The sequence below is a fragment of the Molothrus aeneus genome, chromosome 4 (assembly GCF_037042795.1).
Source record: "Molothrus aeneus isolate 106 chromosome 4, BPBGC_Maene_1.0, whole genome shotgun sequence".
NCBI lineage: Eukaryota > Metazoa > Chordata > Aves > Passeriformes > Icteridae > Molothrus > Molothrus aeneus.
Window position 1 is genome coordinate 44,284,252 of NC_089649.1, and position 23,363 is coordinate 44,307,614.

Consider the following 23,363-nt stretch of genomic DNA (forward strand, 5'->3'; position numbering starts at 1 on the left):
AAAATGGAGATTTGGCACTGAGTGAGATTACTTATGAGAAGGATAAAGTGACTTTAGGTTTTAAAGGTACAGCAGAGATATTGTAAATACACCTTTTATTATTAGATGCTGAAACCCATCCATGTGTATCAAGTCAGCACAAAGCTTTTATGCTACTGTAGTCTAGAGATTCCACTGCTGGAAAATGTTATAATAATTTTAAAAGGTATATAGATGATAACCTTAATATCTTTCCTTCAAAGGAAAAATCAGTTCTTCCCCCAAAAGAAGATTTATCAACTCTAAAAAAACCAGCTGGTGAGGATCTCTTACACTATCAGTCAGTATCTGAAAGAAAATGTGAATTATTCCTCTGAAAATGCACTTCTATGTATATCTACTTCAGTCAATATTCATTTAGTTGTGTTTCTCTTCATTGCTCTTACTCTATTGCAGAGAAAAATGGTTAGGAGAGAGAAAAGACTTTCAGAAGGACAGATACTCCCCAGAACATACAGTAGAAGGAGGTCTATAGGTGCTGGTTATTCCCTTGCTCCCACTCCTGAAAATGTCTATCTCACCTTTCAAGCTCTTCAAAACATAAAATTTTCTTTCCTAGTGTGTTCAGAAAACACTTGACATCATTATATACACCATTATAAAAAACATCCATCATATACAGTTATTCCATGAATGTTGATTATTTCCTCTGACCAACCTGAAAAACTCTCCTAACTCCTTACACTTGTATCTGTCATCTTACATCTATTCATTTGTGTCTGACAAAGCTAAATGTGCTCTGCTCTTTTCATCTTTCCCTTAGCATCTTCTTGTAGTCTTTTATGTTTCTCCCTGTGCTCTCTTAGATGTGTCAACATTAGTGCTCACAGAAAAAGGGAAGACTTCAGGATGATCTAATAGATAGTTCTAAAGCAGGAATTGGTTTGACAAAGTAACACAAGCTAGCCTGCACAGCCTGGCATGCTGTGCCCAGTGAGGCAAATGGCAGAAATCATCTTAGGAGACAGCCAGGCAATTCTGTGTTGAGAGGAAATTGAAGGAGACAGCAGCATATCAGAGAGTAAAGGGAAAGATAAGCTTAAGAGGGACAGACTCTTTGGGATCAGTTGGCTTTCCTTGTGTAAATAATTCTTAAGCTTTTGCAAGACATCTAACTTCAGCAGCTGATGTTTTATGTTACACTGAGGCAAAAAGTTTGCTAATGAAATCAAATATTATTTCATTTCAAAGGAGCACAGAGTTGTTTCAGGAGTTCAGGGCAGGTTAAATGTGACACATCTGAGATTTAATATTTGAAAAATTAGCTTTTCTAGCTAGAGATTCTGCAGATTTAATGTCCTTGATAAATCACAGTCATTGCTACAATGGGACTGACATAGCGGGTATAGCAATAGAAGCCCAAAGGAAACACAACATGGTGAAGATGAATGATATGAAACAATACCTTTAATGGAAAGCAACTTGGACAGAAATGCCTTGAGCTGCTATGTTTTTATCACATTTTTTAAAATGTTGTATGGATTCTGCAATAATTTTGAAACTGGTATGTAGGTGTACCTATATACTGTAAGAATTTAGAAATATAAGTGTATCTGATATATATAGCATACATTATTGAAGATAAATTTGTTTTGTTTGCCTGAAACAATGCAATATATGTGAAAATAAAGTGCTAAAGGCTGGTTGAGTTTTAAGCCCTGAATATATTTGGATATTTCTGCAACACCCATCAAATTTTAAGCACAATAATGTAGAATACAAGCAAACACTAGGGAGAATACTATGGTATGGGCTGAGTTTTTTTAAGCACTTTTGAATTTGAGAAAATTACTGTATTTATACATGGGCAAAGTTTAGTTACCAGAAAACCATCAGAGGCAGAATTTAGGGGAGGTATTTGCACCACTTTGAAAATTAAACTCTAAAATTAAAATCTTATAACCTTTGCCCAGACATCATTGATGTTTCTAGCAAAAAATAAGAAGCCACCTCGAGTTTGCAAGTTATGAGTAATAATTTTCTCAGCACAGTTGGCATTGTACAGCACTGTAGCATGTCATACACAGAAAAACAATGATGCACTCACTGACAAAGAAGCAAAGGTATGTGATCAAAAGTCTATCATGATGGGTGAGGGAAAGAACTGGCAGAGCAAAACTGAGAAAAACTCCCTTGATAAGTGTGTTGAGTTTAAAGCAGTTTAATAAATGAAGGGAAGGCCAGAATGAACTGTAGTGGTACAAAGGCAATCACTCAGCTCCTCTCAGAAGGAGACCAGTGCCCAGTCAGTCCCTGGACAGCATCCAGACTTGGAAAGTTTCCCCCATCACTTTTAATTATGCATATGAAGTTATATGGAATGGAACAACATGCATTTAATTATGCATATTGTTACATGGCAACCCTTTGGTCAGCTCAGGGCAGCTGTTCTGGCTGTGGCCACTCCCAAGCTCCTCGTTGTGGGGCAGAGTGAAAGACAGAGAAAGCCTTGGCCCTGTGCAAGTCCTGCTCAGCAACAGTTCCAACATCACCGTGTAAACACCAGCATTTTAGTCACAAATCAAAAGCACAGGAGCACAGAGACTGCCATAAAGAAAGTTCACTCCAACCCCACCAGAGCAAGCCCAGTGAGTAAAGCATCATGAAGGGAAACTTAATTTTAGTCTTTGTCCCTGCCTGTCAGGGAGTTATTTGTTATGGGGTATGATCCTGCTGCCTTTTCAGTAAGTGCAAGTAGACCCTGGATCACAGTAAAAGTAGAACTAGATATTTATTCTATTTTGGAAAATCTAGGTACAGTATTCAAGCCATAGCTGATTAAATAACTTTGAAGCTGAATAAAGTATGAAAGTTAATTAAACTGAAAGGGTGGGATTTATGGAACATGGCTGGTGTGGTCTTCATGCTTCTCTAAAGTCCAGATTCAAGTCCAAGGATCTGAAACTTCTTTGTCAAGATAATGCTTCATTTTGGCAATTCTATTCAAAGCTGGAATGATTTTTTCATCTTCCAGCACACCTAAACCTCTGCAATATTGATCAATATTGAAACAATAATAGATGAGATTGTCACATAGCCATTCACTAGAGTATCTGTATAAATGAACATGTAAACTACACCACTCCCAAAGTGGTAGCTCACACCAGCACTTCTTGGACTGAAAACAATTCAGGTGAAAACAAATAAACAAATCAAACCCCTACCACTATTTCATTTGACATTCATTTTCCTTTCACTAAAGTTTCATCTATCATATATTATAGGACTCTTTAGAGTGGATGCTGTTTGCCTATACTTGAAATATGCTATTTTTTTTTCCTGTGCATGTGGACTTCATTCATGGTCAGCATTTATTGCCAGTTTCAGTTGTCCAAGCAGTTGTGCTTGAGTCATCCCCATCCAGTTAACCATCAGTATAGTACAGCTTATACAATTCATAGGTACTATCATATATTCCTTTCCTTCCAGCAATTCCTTTTTATGAAGACTCTGAAAATCCTTGTCAGGAGTGAATAATCAGATGTTGTTTTAATTTTATTAAATAAAAAATCTGTGGTTTTTGCCTTCTAATCTGTGTCAGCTGCACCTCTTTAATTAAATTTTCACCCTCAAATGGATAAAAGATTAAAAAAACCTCACTTCAGTTTGAAAAACTTAGTTACATTTGCATCACAGCAAGAAAATGAAAGTTGTAGTGTTTTCTTTAAATGATTCAGAGAGGAGCGAAAATTGCAGGTAAACATTCTAATTGGTGCAATGTCACTGGAGGTAATTTCTTTTGCAAGATGATGTCCTTCTGAGGTATTCTACACAGCTACCTCTACCACCACTTTTCCAAGAGGTAATTAAATGCAATATATCCTTTCACAGCCCAAACACCCCTTCTAAACTCAAGTCAACACAAACCAAACTTAACAGTTAATACATATTCCATCCAAAACATCAAGCATCATAAATGCTGGTGGCAGAAAGAGTGTAAGTTTGGACCTAATACTCAGTAAGAAGTAGCAGCCTAAAAAATGATAATATAATTTTGGTTTGTGGAGAAAAATCTCTCTGGATATGCTAGATTTGTCATTGCTGAAAACATGTGCAGCATAAATCCTGCATAGGCTCTGTAACTGTGGTAGGCAGTGCCAAACTGGGAAACAATTTTACCTAATGGAAATGTAAACAAAAAATAACTAATTGATCCAAGGGGATTCCCATGTCATTAAATATCAGGTCAAGTTTGTACGCAACAAACATCTTCCCCAAACTCAAAATAAGACTGGATTCACAGCAGAATTGCCTTCCTCAGTGCTAGGTACATATGTAGTCAATCTGGGTTTTTTGTCACAACAGATGCATTGGATTAGTCATTTTCAATATTTATCACCAAAATAAATCAGAATTAACTGAAGAATATAGTTGGTTGCATTTACACTTAGATATTGACATAATCACTGTCTCAAAATTCACAAGGCTGATGTACACAGGCAAATAGAAGTAACTATTTTTGCACAGTCATCTACCATATTTTTCTATGTTTAAAATTCATAACAGAATTTGAACATCACACCCTTTGCCGGATGCTTTTATATTTTATGTATGCAGCTATAATCATTGGCAATGTCAGTTGGCACTTGTCAGAAAAGCCATGCTCTTAGTATTAGCATTTCTGTCTTTTGAGAAGCTTTCTGATTTTTGTTTTCTTACTTTAAGGGATAGTTTTAGAACAGAAGATTAAAAAGAGCATAAAAAATCCTGAACCATCAGTATAGTACAGCTTATACAATTCATAGGTACTATCATATTTTCCTTTTCCGGGAATTGACAATTAGCAGAAACAGTCATCTCCTGTGAAACTTACTGATCATCTTATTATGTTCTTCAAACAGGTAATGATCTTTTTTATAAGATTAGGACCTGTATTTACTCATATAGGCTGTTACCCTAGGTAGAAATAGCCATGCAAAAGAAATGCTGATGGCATTCCTTATAGCAGGATAATGAAGGAAGTCAGACATTACTTGAGAAATATTAGGGCACAGTAGCTCTTTTAGTTTAAATGAGAATTGCACAATGGCTGTCACTGTAAATACTGCTGTGATCTGGATAAACATTAAATAAATCCCACAGTGCTATGCATGGCTCCAGATTTGCTCCAGCCTTTATCACAAAAAGTACTCTCATTTGTGCCTGCATGCTCTACTCATTACCAAGATCAGCTTTGCAAAATAGAATTTAAATAAAGGTAGGGCTAGAAATATGGGACTTACTAGAAAATTAAGTGAAAAAACCTGGTGATTTATACAGGAGAATCAGATTTCTGATGATGTGCTCTTCCTTTTCCTGTCCCTAGGTTCATCCTGGAGACAGGGATTCTTTGTGGTGTGCTACCGGGAGCAGCCCCAAACCCAGCTCCAGGTGGAGCAGACTGGCTCCAGAGCAGAACCACTCCCACTTGCAAAGTCCTGATGATTTGTGGTGTCTCACACCCATCTTTGGCTCACCCCAAATCTGCATCCCTGTACTCACAAAGATGTGAATCCAAGGGAAGCAGGAAGACAGGAGCACTTATATCTAGGTGTAGGATGTTACTTCTGTGGGGGGAAGTATTCCTTATCATTACTCCATGACAGAGTGGAAGTCACACAACACAGTGGAAGTCACAAACTCTTGCAAAGGCAGGATCCAGCCCTTATGAAACGTGGTTTCTCCTTGTCTCCTGTCAACCCTCCAGCTCAGAAAGAACAAGGATGCCTTAGCTGTCAAGGTGGCAGGTTCTTTCTGCTATAAAAGAAGATGTTTTATGCCCAGGTCCTTCTGAACTGGCACTTAAAACATTTTGAAAGCTTGAATTACATCTCAGAAGATATTTCTTCATTCAAGCAGATCACTAAAGGAAGTAGGAAAAAAGTACTTGGAAGAAATTTTTTGGATGTCTGAACAGATGAAAGAGCTACATCCCAAGCAGGCAACAGGATACTTTAGATGCTTTCCCCTTCTTGGGTCACATACTGGCACAACAATCAGCACACATCATCTTGAGAAGTGATGAAATTTCTAATAAAACAGCTTTCTCTGTACTTCTTGTTCTCTCCACATTTTCAGAAGGTAAATCACCCTTTAATTTTTTTCAGTCTGGCTCACTGTTTGATTTCTCACTTCTCTCAGAGCTAGCTAGAGATTATCCAGGAACATTTCCAGCGTGCCCACAACCTCCTGTGGACTCCCAATTGCATTTTTCCTTCTTAATGGCATTTACCTATACAGAAACGGATACAGTATTGACTTTAAAGGCATCTTCCCCACTCTTTCTTCCTAGGATGAAAAGCTCAACTTTTAAGGAAGTTTCTTGAGTAGACCATCCTTGAAGGTAGAAAGTCCTTCTTCCTGCACATTTCTACCTTTTTTACTGGCCTCTAGCTGTCTCTCTGCACCTTGACCCTGATATTAAATCAAAATTAATAAATGTGTAATGCAATTCATCAGATCACTGACATGTTTTGTGTTTGCCATACAAGCATGACATTCAGTCATGACAGTGGTCTTGGACTAGGATGATTTTAGAAAAGATGTTTGGAAACTTTGACCTATAGACTATAAACTGCAAAACATTGGCACTGGTTTGGTTTGCTTTCCATTGTAAAGCCCTTGTGGTATCTCAGATGCTGTTAAATGATAGCACATAATCTCCTGGCTCTCTTATGTCTTAGGCCAGAGCATTTACTTTTCACATGAATAATATAAATAAAATTAAAATATAAATACAGTTATATTTCATCATTGCTTTAACTTTGGAATTTTGCATACTGCACAGTTTATAGAAAAGCATAAAATATTTCCATTATATTTGACATCTTCTGTGTGTGCCCCTATCCAGACACCAGCTCTTCCTATTTACTCTAAAAAAAAAAAACCTAAAGAATTTTAAAAACAAAAAAAATTCTTACCTCTTCCTTAAAAATGAATGTGAGCTGTATTTCAATGTGTGTGAGAGAACAAAGATTTACTGTCCCCTCAAGGCATTTGGTAAGATAAGAAATAACCTTAAGGCAATATTGTGACTTTCGCAACTATTGCTGTTTTGGAGATGTAGGGTAACGAAGTCCATTCCTTCAGTTTTAGCTGCCAGAGGCAATCTGCCCACAGAGGACAGAGCTTATGTTTCACATTTCTTGTCTTTCATGGATAATGCTGAAAGTAAGAATTATTTGACACATTAAAGGAAATCTCATACAAATCTCAGTAGCCTCATAATTTGAAGCTTTTTTTTAATAGGCAAGAAATATTAATTTAATCACTTAAATATTGAGACATAAGGCTGTTTTCAAATTTGTTACATAAAGGAATATGCAATGTGCTCAAATTCCACCACACCAACTGGGTTATGGGGAAAATGAGGTGGACTCAGTAGTACCATGAGCTCTGCAGATGTAAAACTGCCATTAAAAAAAAGAGAAAGCCTTACCAAGTAGCTAACCTTTGGGAAAAGTATAAAAAATTACTGTCTTACTAGGGAAGTATTTCAAGGTTAGATCCCCCAGCACTCTCAAAGAAGGTTCTGCTGTAAGGCAATTATGAGCCTGGAACATGACCAAATCCTACACTGCATAGAGTGTACATAGAAATTAAAATAGCTTGGAATAAAAATTTGGGTTAATCTTATTCTATTTATCTCAAAGATGAAGAGTCAAATACTTTGAAATATAAAAACACATTAGGACTGAAATAAAAATCTGTAACTATAAAGTATAAAAGTTCTTTCTTATTCTGCTAGCAAATGCATTCCAATACATTAGCATTTTCAGCTGAACCCAAAATCATGAGGGAATTCACTGACAAGGGTTTTTCTCAGGGTTGAAAACATGGATTGAGATTGCACCTAGAACACAACATTAACCATTACAGGCTCCCTGGGCATACAATGTATTTCTGAGACCATGAGACACATTGAAAGTGAGGTGGCATTGAATTCCTTCTCTGCATCACTGTGACCACTCTGTAGGGGGAAGCTGGCCCAATGTTTTCAGAGAATGTGTAATAAAAGAGCATAACTCTCTCTACAGGGCTTATTAGTCACTTGCCACCAGTTTCCTGCTTGACAAACACAACACTGTGTAGTTTGGGTGTATCCTGCTAATTACTTTTCTCTTTTACTCACTCTTCCAAGTTTTAAAATAATCCCAAATGAGATTAAGTAGTCAATAAATTCCCAAATATTCACTGAAGCAGGAAATGTAATCTCATGGAATCCTGATTGCTCTAGAGACTTCTAAAAAAGAGTGGATGCTGTGCATACCTGTTTAGACACTAAGACACAAAGACAAGAGGGATTTGCTTGCGTCTCACTCATCTGGATTTGTTCCTTGTTTTTTATTGCTGGTGTACAAATGTGACAATAGCATGAATTATTTCTGCAGACACAGGTAACCACTAGAATTTATATTCCAATAGATTCATATAATATTGCAGCCAAGGCATAAAGTTCTAGTATTAGTTATGTCATAGCTTAATAAATTTGACATACGGCAAATATCCTTTCAGGAATGCCAAAAAATTATAAGTCTTAATAATATTGGCTACTTTTTTTGTCATGATTAGAGGACCAACTGTGCTGCACTCTAAATTACTGGAAGCACTTGATTAGGCAATGATGATTTCAAATACTGAGTTTAAGGATTTTTTGGACAAGAACAGGGGTCCAGATTTGACTTAAGCTGTTGTCTGCTGGCTAAGTTTAGGTACAAAAAGAGGAAATGAGCTTATTTTACACTAAAATAGAATTTCAGCAGAAAGACTGAGAAGGGATATTGTTCAGTTAGTGTCTCATGAGAAGCATAATCAAGAAGTATGAGTTTCTGTACTCTTTCCAAAGGCACCTAACTTTGCATCATAGTTGTGTGCATATTTGCCCATATCTTTACATGATTCAGGCATTTGAGTGACAGGTAGTCAGTCTAGAATAAATTGATTCACATAATCCCAATACAGTATTTTGCAACCCAGGACCACTAGGGATTAAAGAACAGAAGTCTGTGCATGTGGAACTTCTGAATACCTGCAGCAATGAGGGACTGGCTGCAGCTGTCTCCATTTCTGCAAGGAGTCTGTCTGTCTGTCTCCCTGTCTAATGCATTCCCAGGATTTAAACTGGGTTCCTGCTTCGGCAGCCCTCAACAAGTTCCAAGAGCAAGTACACCCACTTCTGATTTTATTCTACCGTTTTTAGATCATCCATCTTTTAGTCATAGTTTTCAACTGGAATTATTTCTACAGCTATCTCAAAAGTCCCCTTCCCTTCCCTTCCCTTCCCTTCCCTTCCCTTCCCTTCCCTTCCCTTCCCTTCCCTTCCCTTCCCTTCCCTTCCCTTCCCTTCCCTTCCATTTTCTCAATTTCACATAAATATAATGCAATGCATTTTGTTGACCTTAGGATACAACATAATAATATCTTAGTTTGTGCTAACAAAAAAGAAAGTCAAAACCATAATTGGATAAAAATTATCACACTGTCAGAATTTTGACATTTGGGGCACTATTTTCTGTCTGTTTGGTAATGCAAAGTGCTGCTTTCTGTTCACAGTAGTAAATTTAAAATTATCTCATTTGCTACTGCCTGTTTGAACTTTTCATTTCTCACCTTTCATGTCAATCAGGGAATGTAGAAAGGGAAATAACTTCTTGGTGATTGGACACGCATAGCTTTAATCATCTGTCAGCTCCTGTAAATCAGCAGAAAGAACAGTCAAAGACTTAGTTCAAAAACTATAGCCAAAGTGTCTAAAGCTAGCCAGGTTTCTCTTATTGCTTGATTTAATAAAAAAAAAAAAGAAGGAAAAGAAAAAGATTAAAAGTGAAAGTACACTGGGTATCTAAAAATGAAATATGTAAGGGATCATTATAATGATCCTAGATGTAAGAGATTATCTCTAACCTAATGGTTAATTAGACTTTGGAGAACATAATGTGTGCAGAAATCTGATTAAATGGAGACTATAAGAAATTATTTCCTGTACCTAGGGTTTTTGAATGTAGATACCATCAGCTCCATAAGCTGGATTCTCACACCAGATACCCTCTCTGAGGCCACCTGAGACCACCCATTTCCATCTTCCTACCACCAGTCTAGCACAAGAATTAAGGAAAACATCTTGACAGAGATTAAACAGAAAGTGTTTGAGATAGGTGGGGCTTTCTGGGTACTCACTACTGTTAACTCCATAAATGCATCTCTCTTTAAAACATGGTCAGGAAACCAGATGAGGGACTGCTCACCTGCCACACCTTGCTGCTGACATTTCCTGGCCGCTCTTGGATTTTGCCATCTTGCTTGCTCCATCCTGCCTGCAGAGCTCAGCCAGTGCTGGTGACAAGCACCAGGGTGAGTCAGGGGAGCAGTTTTTCTCTGTTGCCAAGCTATTGACAGCAGTAGCTTATTTTATTTTGGCAGTTCCTTCTCTACTCAAGGCCTTTTTTTCTTCTCTTGTTTATGCAACATTTACTTCCTTTTCAGATTCTATAAATATTTGCTCATATTATTGTTTGCATCGATTTTGTGCCAAGTGCTTACAAAGTTAGATTTTTTGCCCCTTTTTAGTGTGTAAAATATCAGTGTCATTGTTAAAGGAATTCAAATAATTTTCCTAAGGGACCTATGATTTTTAAAAAGTTTTTCATGCTAGGAAATGAATTTCAAGTCAAAAGGCAATTAAATGAATCCTGACAATGTAATTAAACATTTTTCTTTGATGGGCAAATCCCAAGGAATTTGATGAGAAGGAAATAAAGGTAGTTATGAATTGCAGCTCCATTCTCTTTACAGAATAAAAAGAATGCAAATTAAGAGGCAGATGCAGTCGGGAGAAAAACATCTCACAACATCATCAGAAGAGAAATTTATCTTCATTCTTCAAGTACATTCATAGCTTTTCCCCCATTGCTTTACTGTCCCTCCATGGATCAGTGGAAACATTAGAACTGATTTCTCCTCTTGAGGCATTGACGGATGCAATTCTGATAACTTCAGTGATTGACAAAACACAAAAATTGTGGAGTTATGGTAAAGAAAGGGCCAAGTGCTCTTTTGTGAGCAAGTTCCCAAGGTCCCTTACAAGTGATGCATGTAGACATTGTCTGTAAGCAAGCACAGAGACATTCAGAACCTGGCAGAGTTTAATAAGACAATGTAATGATTTCATGGGATGCGGACAAAGCAAAGCAGATGCAGTTTGTTCAGTAAGAATATTTACATGCTTAGAAAATAAACATCTGCAAAGTTTTTATTTACTGAAAAAGGTACAAAGGGTGAAATGACTGGCAGAATGTAGTTGAGGCTCATTGTATTTTTATCATTTCAGAGCAATCAGGAGGGCAAATTCCAGATCCCTGGAAGTTTATTGCAAACACCTAATTATAAATATTTTCAAATACATCAAAATGTGCTCACACACCTCATGCACTGATTTTTGTGGCACTCTGAGGAAAAAGAACATTGCAGCTGTTTCCCCAGCAGCTGCATGCACTTATACACTGCATATCAACAATCCTGACTGAGTGCAACCACAATAGTAACAGGCAAAAATAAATGTGAAACAAACCATTTTGTGTGGGGGAGGAAATCTGTAGTCAATGGTGTTTCATTGTATTATTGGGGAAACAACACTTATCAAGGCAAAGTAGAGAAGTTGGTGCTGTGCAAACAGTGATCAGAGGGGGAAAGGTCTAAAGGCAACAGAGTTCTACCACATCAATCTCTACCAAAAAATTATGCAGATTATTACTTTACAAACATTGATAAGACAACAAACACATACGCTATTCCACATGCTATCAGCATGTGAAGAGATTTTTATAATCAGATTTTATGAACCTTTAAACTCTTCAAAATTCTTTATGAAATCATCAGCAATTTCCCTCAAAGTTAACACAGAGAATGGAAGATGGAAGATTATTCCCAACAGTAATATACATTTTATAAATGTGTAGCTTAACTAAGCAGAAAAAGTTATCAACAACCATTTAAGGAAACATTAAAAACACATAAATAATCAAAATCTATTTACAATTTACACTTAATTTCCTTGAAATATGTTCATAAACTGTAATTCTGTCTAGCAGTCATATTTTGCAACTGTGATGTTTTCCATAAAATATTTATGTGCAATTGCAACTGGTGGATAATTTTATCAATCATTACAGCTTATTAGACACAGTTCAATGACACTTCCACTGAATTCTGTAGATTTGATACAATTCTAAGATATTGATTAGACTTCAGCAGTTAATGACAATTAATATGGAGGGGGTTCCATTTTATTGGTTTATTTTAACTTGTTTATTTTATTTCACTTCATTTCACTTTGTTGTCTTTTCAATTCTCTTATTCTATTCTATTATTCTATTCTATTATTCTATTCTATTGTATTCTATTCTATCTGTTTTATTCTATTCTATTTTCTGCTTTATTTTATTGATTTAACTGATCAATAGTTCCAAGTAGGCTCAGATTTTGGCATCTAAAACCTATTTTCCTTGGCCATATTACATCTTACCAGTTAAATGGGCAAACCACAACTGTGGCTTGCACATTTCTCTAGGATATGTGCTGCTAATTTTCACTTATTTTCTTGATGTTCACAGAAAGAGCTAAAATCTTTCATTCCTTTAAACAACTTCAGGGCCTACCTTTCCTCAAGAACAAACAAATTTTGTAGGATTCAATACAGGAACTGCAGCAAGGTTTTTAGTATTATTTAATTGTTTATTTCATTAAGATGAAATGTTTGGAGTTTAGTGAGTTGCTCCATAGAGAATTTACTATGCTTTCTGAGAGCAAGCTCCCCCATTCTGAGTAGACCCACTTGGAGTTGTCTCCAGAGGCAGAAAACACTGTAGGTAAGAAAGGGAGAGGTGGGGGAATACATGGTCACTCCTCCAGAAGCCCTCCAGAGGAGATGTGACAGTGGTGTGCAAAAAAGGGTGTGCTCCAGGTACCCTCAGTGGTGATGTGCCCCCTCTTTCCCTTATATCCCCATGTTTCAGCTGGGCCTGGTGGGGTGGCTGCTCTTTGATCCCTGAGATGGGTCCAGATAATGGTGTCTATGCCTGGTGCAGGCCAGGAAGCACTGATGGGGAAAGGGAATGGATGCCTAGTGGAGTGGCTATCCAGATTTGCGCTAAATCTCTGCAGGGACTCATCAAGGGCTTTGACAGGAGTTACAGGATATCCACCTGTGTGGTTCTGCCAAGAGCAATACAACTACAGGATGTCACCGACAGCTCCACACCTCTCAGAAAAATGAACTTGCATTATTTTTCTTTATTTATAATTTTATTTTTATTCTCACAAGTTTTTAATTTCATTGCAATTAGAAAAAGGATGCAGGGGTTTAACATTTGGAGCTGCAAGTAATGTTCTTTAAAGTTGGCAGCATTTTCTCTTAATCATTTTCCCTGTTAGCGTAAAGGGAAAAGAAGGAAATGGATTCAGGCACAGTACTGCTCACTAGTGTAACTACATCTCTCATCCTGGCAGCTTGCACCAGTACAACATACTTCATGAACAGTTACTTTGATGGACTGTACCCCTGTAACATTGGACAAGAGTAGTAATGGCAGGCAGTAAGTCCATCAAAAGGATTCACACTGAAAACGCTGCAGACCTTGTCAGAGGGTAACCTATGTGTGACGGCATGGCCATTAATTTTCTCCTTTGTAATTTTTTTCCTCTTCGTTAGCAGATTAGTCTTAATTAAACACTAGCTGTTAGATCAAAGGCAGCTAGATCAAAGAAGGAAAAAGCCCAATACATTTATGCTAAAGTACTTGGCATGATACTTTCTGAAAAAGCGTGTGAAAAGTGTTATCTGACCATACACTTGTAGCCAGAGCCTGAGAAATAGGAGCCTCGTCTTAGTAGCTGGAGTCCTGCAGATTATCCGTTTGGTTATTTTTCAAGTCATACAAACATCCCTTCCAGGACTGTCTCGGATAAAGGTATCCATTTATTGACAACCAAACTGGAAGTAGTGCCCGCTTCAACATAAACACAAAATAATCTTGGCCACACTACAAATAAGCATTACTAGTTTAGGAAGCAAGTGAATTCGAAGATGATTTTGTGGAAATCTGCTCAAAGTTTTAAGAAGGATTTGACAAGAGAAGCAATTTTCCTTTGAGCTTGTATTCAGCTTTGAATCTCACTAGAACAGAGTTTTCATTTCACAGGCAGTCACTCACTGCACACCCGAGCTTTAAAATTTAATGAATGCATCCTTTGCAGGAGATTCTGGCAATAGCTCAGATTTATTAGTAAGTGCAATGATGTCAATCAAAAAGGGAAAAAAGAAGTGCAAGCAGTATCTTCCATTATTATGTTCATATTGATAGTTTCAAAACTTCTGTGTTTTGAATTCTGGAACTGTTCTCTACTTTGAACAAAATATAACCATAAAAAAGGAAGCATATTAATTAATATAATATAATTAGTATAATTAGGAAGATAATAGATCTAACTATACAATAGTATATTAATGAATATACATATTTTAGGGAAAGTACTTTCAAATTAAAATAGCCACTGCTAATTTTAATTTAGCTACTCTAAAAGGTAGCCACACTCACACATGTAACAAGCTCAGCTTATGTTAGGGTTACAATGAACACCTATACTTGCACTGCCAGGGTTTACAAACATGCTGGGGCATGGGGTAACCTCATGAATGAAGTACAGCTGAAGGAAATGGGCTCAGCTGCTGGGAATAGAAGAGCAGGAGGAGGCACCCAAAGCTTTGCAGAGAGCAAGGAAGCCTAAGAGAGGTGGGTGGTATGGATTCTGCGAGCAATGGTGCTGTGTGACAGAAGCTGTCCTCACTGTTGGACAGGTTCTTCTGGAGAGCAGAGGCTGTCCCAGTCACAGCTGAGGGGCTTCAGCCCAGTGGTGGGATGGTACTGGTATGTTGCTTTCTGAAAATTGTTGGTAGATGAACATTCATGTAAATGTTTGTTATAACTTTATCAAAACACTCCTTTGCATATCCTGTAGACTCAGACTTTTTTGTGTTATGCTGGGAACCAAAAAGACAAAGAACAAGTCTCCTTGTCAGAATTGCTGTATGGGACATGTGAAGCCATTTCAAGTGCTGCATCTATCTGAGATTCCTGATTTTCTTGATCAGAGATAGCTGAAATTGAGTTGTTTCTATACTCTCCTTGAAGTTAGGATGACAAAGGCCACGCAGTTTTTAAAGGCAGAGTTTTATGAAGGTACTCTATGTGGAGCTGTGATGAAAACAGACAAACACATGAGCCATTTAACCAAGAATTATCTTTCCCACTGTATCCTTGCTCAATGGATGATTTTCTTAGACCCCACAAAATTAGCTGTGTTCTCCTTGTACAGGATGAGCTCTAACATATCTGGGTTTTAGGTATGCATCATATCTCTTAAGAGTGCCTTGAATGTCAGTCTGTGCTGTAGGTACTTGGCTGCCTTTGCCTCTCCTCAGCCTGCTGCCTGACACTGTGCCAGCACAGGAGGTGCAGCACCCTTGGAGAGTGAGCCACGTCCTTCACTCATGGCCTTGTGTCTGGCTGGGAGCAAAGCAGCCTGTGCCTTCCATCACAACACCTGAGACATGCAACTACACCCAGCTGGAGGGAAAAATCAGTATAGAGATGCACTGGGGTTTTTCTATTTTTGTTTTGATCCACTGCATTTGTTTACATTCCAGTTACCTTTACCATCTTCTGGAGTTCACATCTGCTTGCAAATACTGGAAATTCATAACTTATGTTTATAATTGGAAATTTTCCATGTTATTATATTTCATGTTCCCGGATCTCTGTTCCTATTATAGTCCAGTGTTGAAACTAGTAACTGCAATGGAAAGTATAGGAGATGTAACTAGTAAATACAAAGTTGCTTTCTATTATGAGACTTGTAAGCTTGATTTAATTTCTTTATCAGAAGCACTAAATACTCTTGTTCTTGCCATGACACTTTTTATCAGGACTTTGAAGATGATACTGATAATTAGCACAAATGTGCGCCTGCTGGTAGCATGCATGAAGAACTCAGCCCAGCAGTCTCCTAAACTAAGCAAATTGGAAACCAATCAATTATTCCTAAGTAGAAAGACAACTACTTTACATAAGAAAAGCTTAATGTAAAATGTAATTGTTGCTTTTATAAGCCAGGATTATTCATTATTTTGTATCTCATAAAGCTGTAATCCTAATTACATAGAAGGCTGCATGTCAGATCCACAAGCCAAATTACTCCTACGGTTGTTCTGATAAACTCAAATCACACACAGCATCCTCTCTGTAGAGAATTTCTGCTGAATGAGCTCCTCCCAGACATTTCCTATCACCAGTACTATGTAAAAACTTAATTTTATGTTCTGCCTTGTAAAAATAGTGCAGTTGGGTTCTTCGTGCATATTTTAGTACTGAGAACTGAATGCCAGGAGTTCCTTACATCATACATACACACATACAGAACAGTTTTCTTGTTTATTTATTTTATTTAGGAGTAGACTTATCAGGTACTTACCTGAATACCTGATACTCTTGACTGCAACTAACCTGTAAAGTTTAAATAAAGGATTTATTTAAACTGAATTCAGAATATCTGAATACAAGTAATATTTATGGGGAGAATGAAACCTAATTCCATTATTTCTTCATAATGCAAACATTGGTTTGGGAAGTACGGCAAGTAGACTCCAGGAAACTTGTTATTTAATTGCAGCTAGCATGTGATAATTGAGAGCTGGTGTGTATTAAGAGTACATTTTGTATCTGTAATTTACTGCTAAATCCACTGACATAACAATATTATAAATCTAAATATTGAGCAGTACTCTTGCTTTTAGACTAGTCCTGGGAGAACTGCTGCTTGCCTTGCCCCACCTGAAAATTGTGCTGAAAGCTAGTCTGTTTCAAGCCATTTTGTTATACATCTTCATTTATCTCTATTATCTTGCCTAGTTTTTTGTCTTTATTAATGCATGACACACTAGAGCACCTTTCAGTGTTGATTTATATTAGTGTCACAAAAATTGCAGCCTGCAAAAAGGAAATTCCTTTCCTCAGGAGGATGATAAATATCTACTTAAGCCTGTAATGACATTAAATGTTAATGTTTTCCTGAAATGAATCAGACAGAAGAGGTGTTTAAAGGAAGTGTGACCCAGAAAGCACAACCAAGTGAAAACAAAGTCTCTTAATGCACTTCTTAAGGTATCTCTCAATGTGAATGACACTTGAAAGTACCAAGCCACTTCAGAAAGAAAAGTGATGATACTTGTGCACTACTAGCAGTAGAGAGTCTCTTGAAGGAACAGGAAATTTGGAGGGCTTTTTAATGTACCTAAGATTTAGCAAGAAAGGAAGGCTGAAAGAAAGATCATTAGATTAGGGGATTTTAAGGACAGAGAGGTTTATTATGGGATAGTGGACTCCTTGGCTTATTGTGCTATGCCTTGTAATACTATGAACTTCTTTGAAGAGCTCATAGTGATCAAAATGGGTTTTTTCAGTTTCTCGTGAAACTAAATTTTATAATAAACAGAGTCTCTAGAGGCATTCAAAATGTCCCTGAATACATAGGAAAAAAGGTGTAGGGTACTTGTAGGAATATTATATTCACATTTCTCCTAGCAGGAGTCTCTGTGGGGACAGAGCTCTTAGGACCTTATGATATTTTGATATTTAGCTACGTAGCCATTTAAGACTAATTTTCTTGACCCTCTTAAGAATTGCCTCACCTGGCAACAGTTCAAAGCATGAAAAAACCCTGTTTCCAGATCTGTGGGGGCTAGATTTTTTTATTGTTACATGTCTGCCTTAATTATACATTATAGTGGCTGTTTTCATAATAGCTGTCATAATGCACTGGGATGAATGCTTTCACTATTTTGATTCTGTGAACTAAGATGCAGTCTTCAGATTTTCTGTAATGTGTGTGCCTGTGGTTTAGACACTGTTTTACCTTTTTTTTTTTTCTTTTTTTTTTTTTTTTTTTTTTTTGTGAAACCAGTCTGGGGAAGAAGCTACAGGCCTAGCAGGAAATCTTCCTTTAAGGAAATTCCAGTAAGATAGCTCTTGTGGGAGGGCTGGGCTAATGTTTTGACAGATGTGATTACAGAAGGGATATAGGATGAAGTTGTACCATTACTATCAGTAATGTCTTAACTTGAGGCATTTAAAATGGTCATTAAAATTCCCAGAACTTATAAAAAATTTTAAATAACTGAGCTGTGAGGGTAAGCTTGAAATGAACCTCCAGTGGCTTCAGGACAGAGGCAGCATTATAAAGCAATGAACTGTGACTATGTCCTGCTCTTCCTGAATGAGAAGTGCTGGAGAAATGCTTACTCTGCTCTTCCTACATATTCTCTGTATTTGAGTTTTTGTTGCATTGTATGTTAATTGGACATTTTAGTTGCAAGTAATTGCATGTCTGCATGAAAAATACCGTTTGAAAACTTTTATTTTTGCCAAGCTGTATCTGTTATTTTGTTGTGCTTTAAGCCTGTCCTCTAGAAACAAATGGACTGGTAACTGCAGGAAGGTCTCTGGACTGACGTCTCTGTACAGCAGAGGCTGATTTTTAGCTTTGTTTCCTCTTGGAGTTTTACAATATGCAAGCTGTGGTAAGGAAAGATCATTCTGCTTCAAAGTGCAGGGGAATTGGGCCAGCCCAGATCTCTTCTAAGAGTATCCCCTTAGAAGGAGACCAGCAGGGAAGCTGGTAAGGAAAAGAGGTTGCTTGGGTCAGGCAGTCATGGGATATGTGTGTAGGAGGAGAGGGAGCTTTGGCCTGGGGCTAGCCCCCTCTGACTTAGTGGAATTCTCTGAGAAGTCACAGAACAACCCAGTTGAGCTTAGAAGTGGTGAGATAAAGATTCAAAAGCCTGGAGAAAACAGGGCATCTGAACAGCAATTATCTGATGAGGATTTTGAGTGCCATGATAGCTGGGCCATCCACCCGCCTTGGCTTTATCCAAGATGGAGGTGGAGGAAAGAGTTATTTAAACACAGCTGAGGAGAGTGAGAAATTATAGAAAAGGAAGGGATAAAGGTTGTTCAGCACCAGGTATGATTATTCCTAGTTTCAAATGCCTTGACTAGTGAAAGACTTTATTGGCACAGATAGATGGCCATATCCAAAGTCAGAATTGAGGAGATTTATTAGATGTGCTGATGGTAGATAGCCCTCTTGAGGCCAAAAACTGGCTGCAACCTTCTTCTAATACTAACAATAACTTCCACTAGCTTTGACCAATGAAAATATTTTCAGATAAATAAATTTATTTATTTAGCTAAATAATTAGATAAAGAATTTAAAACTAAATATTTTCATTAGCAATTGAGTAATTTAGCAGAATGTTTACCTTCATTCTGCTAAATGACTCCATTTCTAATGACATTACATACTATTACAAAACAAACTAAAACTGAACAGGACTCAATCAGCTTCTTAAACACAATATAAAGCTTCCTGTTCTTTATTCTTAAAACCAAAGAATGAAACTCCTGCACCAAGTGCTACTGGAGGGGAAACAAATACTTATGGTAGAGCGTGCTCTACAGCCTAGATAAACTCTTATTTTGCACTGTTTTTGCCTGAAGCACTGCTTGGTAATGATTTACCTTCGGGCTTTTTTTTCTCTCTAGAGTAAGACTCCTGGAGCAAAAATGTAACTATTAGAAGATAAAACAAAGCTTTCCAACTTTGGAACTTCTAAGGCTTCTTCATTACTCTGTATACTTGTGATGCATTTTTAAAATGCAAGGCAGAAAGGCTAAATACAAACCAGAAAAATATTCCCTATTTCATTCAAGTACTTCTAGAGGGACCAGCACTGACTAATGTTATGAAAGCTACTAATCTGAAAATATACAGACCTGTGTTAATGGAGAGTAAAACATCCCTGGAAAATACAGATTGATGCTTCTTTGGGCATCATACATTTATTGTGTTGCAAAAAGAAATAAATTTGGGGTTGCTTATTCATGTCATCTATCTGGTGCATAGTGGTATAGCTAACTGGGGTAAATGGAGGACATCAAATTTACATTTTTAGCATAGGTAACATAAAATTAAAAACAACTCCATAAAATTCTGTTCCTCTGTCTCCATATCACAATGTCAAAGAAACTTAGACTTGAGTTGCTTGACCTATCTTTATGGATGATGGGGATTCAGTTTGCCACATGACAGACAACAAGCCCTGAAACTGTATAGCTCTTAGTGTGTGTAGCATGTATCCATAGTTCAGAGAAAAACATAGGATTCCTGTTCATACATGGACTGAGCATAGGAGAATGTCTGCTCTTGGATTTGAGATGTTCCAACAGGAAGTCTTTTCATTAAGAACTCCTAATGAGGCATTCTTTTGTATGTGTGTGTGTGTGCATTGGGAAATGAAAGATATAGGAGTCAAAATTCTCTAGGACAGAAATATAGGTGAGTAAAAAACCTCAATAAGAGTAAAAAATCTTCAGCTAACACTAGAGAGTACATCTATATTACATTTTTCTCTTGAATATAGTTATTCAGTACTACCAAACATATACAGCAAGATCATACTCAATTGTTCATGTGTTACAAAGAATTGGAAAAATAACTCCCAGAGTTTCTAACTTGCTCAAAGGATAGCTTAAATTATTTAACAATGAGGTCCTGAATTCGTGTGTGACTCTGCCTGATGAGAAACCTGCAATCATGTGGAGGTCATTTCTAGGTCCTTAACAGGACACTGAACCTTGTTAATGCCACTTAACATCACTGTGGAGAGAGATTTATTTGGGTTTTCTGAAGAGTATCCGGAGTTAAATTTAATTGAAAAAAGTATAGTGATTTTTTTTAATTTTTTTTTTTACATTTTCTTTTGCAGGGTTTTGCTTCTATGAATCTCTTATACTTTGATCCTCAAGTAGGGATTTCTTTTATTAAAAGTTTTTAGGTGTCCACTGCTGCAAACATGAACTAGTGAAAAGTGTCTTTAGGTTTTTTAGTACCATACTCCTGCTTATTTAGAATCTGAGCTCTTTTAAGAGACACTGCTTGCTTATCTCCACTTGTACCTTGAACTGCTGAGTCTTTGGAATGTGTGGATCAGAGCTACATACAGAACTCAACAGGAATCCACAAAGGTTTTGTGTAGTTGTAATGTTACCCAAACCCCTCTACTGATGACACAAAACATCTCCTCTTTGGCTGTCAGCACACACTGACAACTCTGCTAAAATTCATTCACTTACATCTTTTTCCTGAGTGTTAGCTGAACAAGGTATTTATTTTTCTCTAGATGTATTCCCAAGTTTTTACCCTTTAAAACACCCCAGTCTTACCCATCAAAGTTTTGGTGGACTTTTCTCCCTCAGCACAGTACTGTGAGCTTATCTGTAACACAGGTTGCACTGCCCATGCATTTTCTACACATCACTGATGAAGATATATTCCAGTGGTCCCAGCACTAGTTTTCAGGAAGGATGTATTTCTGACTTTAGTGCCCATTAAGCCCTATCCTTCTCTTGGTGTCTTAATTGGGTTTTCAAGAAGGACATCTTTTCCAATTCTATATTAGGTTCTTTAATAAATCCTTACCAAGGGATTTTTATCCTTGTGCTTTTCAGACACTATTTTAGCCATCTACAAGCTTTGTGAACCTAAATTCTCCTTTATACAAGTCCTACACCTTTTTCAGATGACTATGTTTATCCTTGCTCTCAGTAACCTTATTCTTTATTGCCAGCTAGACCATCCCATCAGGACTGGAAATTGTTCACTGGTCTGTAGCTTAACTTTCCCTCTAGACTCTCCTTTTTGTAGGTGACAGCTGTGTTGGCCATCTCTCAGGCCTCTGACACAGAGGCAATCTGTAATGATAGGTAAAGGCACCTTGCTCAGCAGTTCTGCAATCTCACATTTGATTTCTTTCAGAGCTCTTTGATAAATGCCATTTGGTCCCAAGATCTTACCAGCACCTAGCTTATCTATTTAAAACAATCATACATAGTGTGCCAGACCATATTGACCTAAATCTTCTGGCCTAGCTGCTGCAGAGAATTTGGCTTCTCTGTCACAGTCCTTATCAATGTGTGCCCCTTCTTACACCTTTGTCATCAACTCTGACTAGTTCCCTGCTTTGGGTGTATTTTAAGAAGCCTGTGCTACCATGATGAGCATCATTTTCAGATGATTTTTTTGAACCTGTTGTTTTTACACTTGACCTGTGTGCTGCTGTGTTTTTTATTTCTTTTAATTGTGGCACATATTTTATCTGTGCTTCTAATGAAATATTAAACAGCCACCAGGCTGTTTGTAGGTGTCTCACTTTTTGCTTATTGTTTGTTGTTGTTTGAGGGGGGTAGGTTTGTTTGCATTATTAGCTGCCTTTATTTCTAATATACTCCAAATTATTTCAGATTTCACTTTGTCCTGTTTTACAACAACATGTACCATACTGTACTGTGGTTCTTGTTACAGAGTAGCTATCCCATGAATAACTCTTACATAGTATGTTAGCACCCATGCATTACTCAAGCTGCTGCTTTTGATTTGAATATTATGTGAGATCTATTAGCTGTTCCAGCAGGCAGTCATGTGTCACTGGAATGCTTTACCTCATCATAAGCTGAAATATTTAGTCTCATTAGCACAAGGTCTTAAGATCTCTAACTATTACTTCCTGTCTGAAACTTGCACTTTTTCTTCTTTCACTTTCTAGTCACTTGTCATCTTGATCAAGCAGCACAATTCTAATTCTTTTTTTAGAATACAACTTCCAACCATGGAGACTTACTGCTCTGCTTCTTGTTTTTCCTGTAAGATGTCTATGCTGTCACACTCTATGTCATCTTTCTCATACAGCCCCACTCTGTCACCTGCAGATCTAGCTGTGCCATCCTTAAGTCATTAGCCTGATAACTGTCCTAGTGATTTATTTATTATCCTACCCAGGCTTTGAATGCTTGTTATACCAGGGCTGTTGTTGAATACCATACAACTTAATTTTTCCATCCCTTTCTCAAGCCTCTACCACTGACATAAAGGTCTTGCAAACCTGTCCTGGCTTTCATGCACTGGCACATGCCACTCAACTGGAATCATGGGCAAGCTGATCTGTCTTCCTGAATAACAGCTGAAGCATCTCTGAAAAGGCTGCAACCCCCTTCACAGTCCATATCAGTCAGTGAACCAGGTGTTTTGAGTTTGTTTTTACTCAGCTTATAATTTAAATATTGCTCTACAACCTTCTAGTGTTTTCACTAGGGTAACGAGTAGGTCTTGCTCTGGTTTTGTGTAAGATATAAGCTGTCTTTCCTCTTTTTTTTTTCTTGTCCAAAAATGTTTCCCAGTTC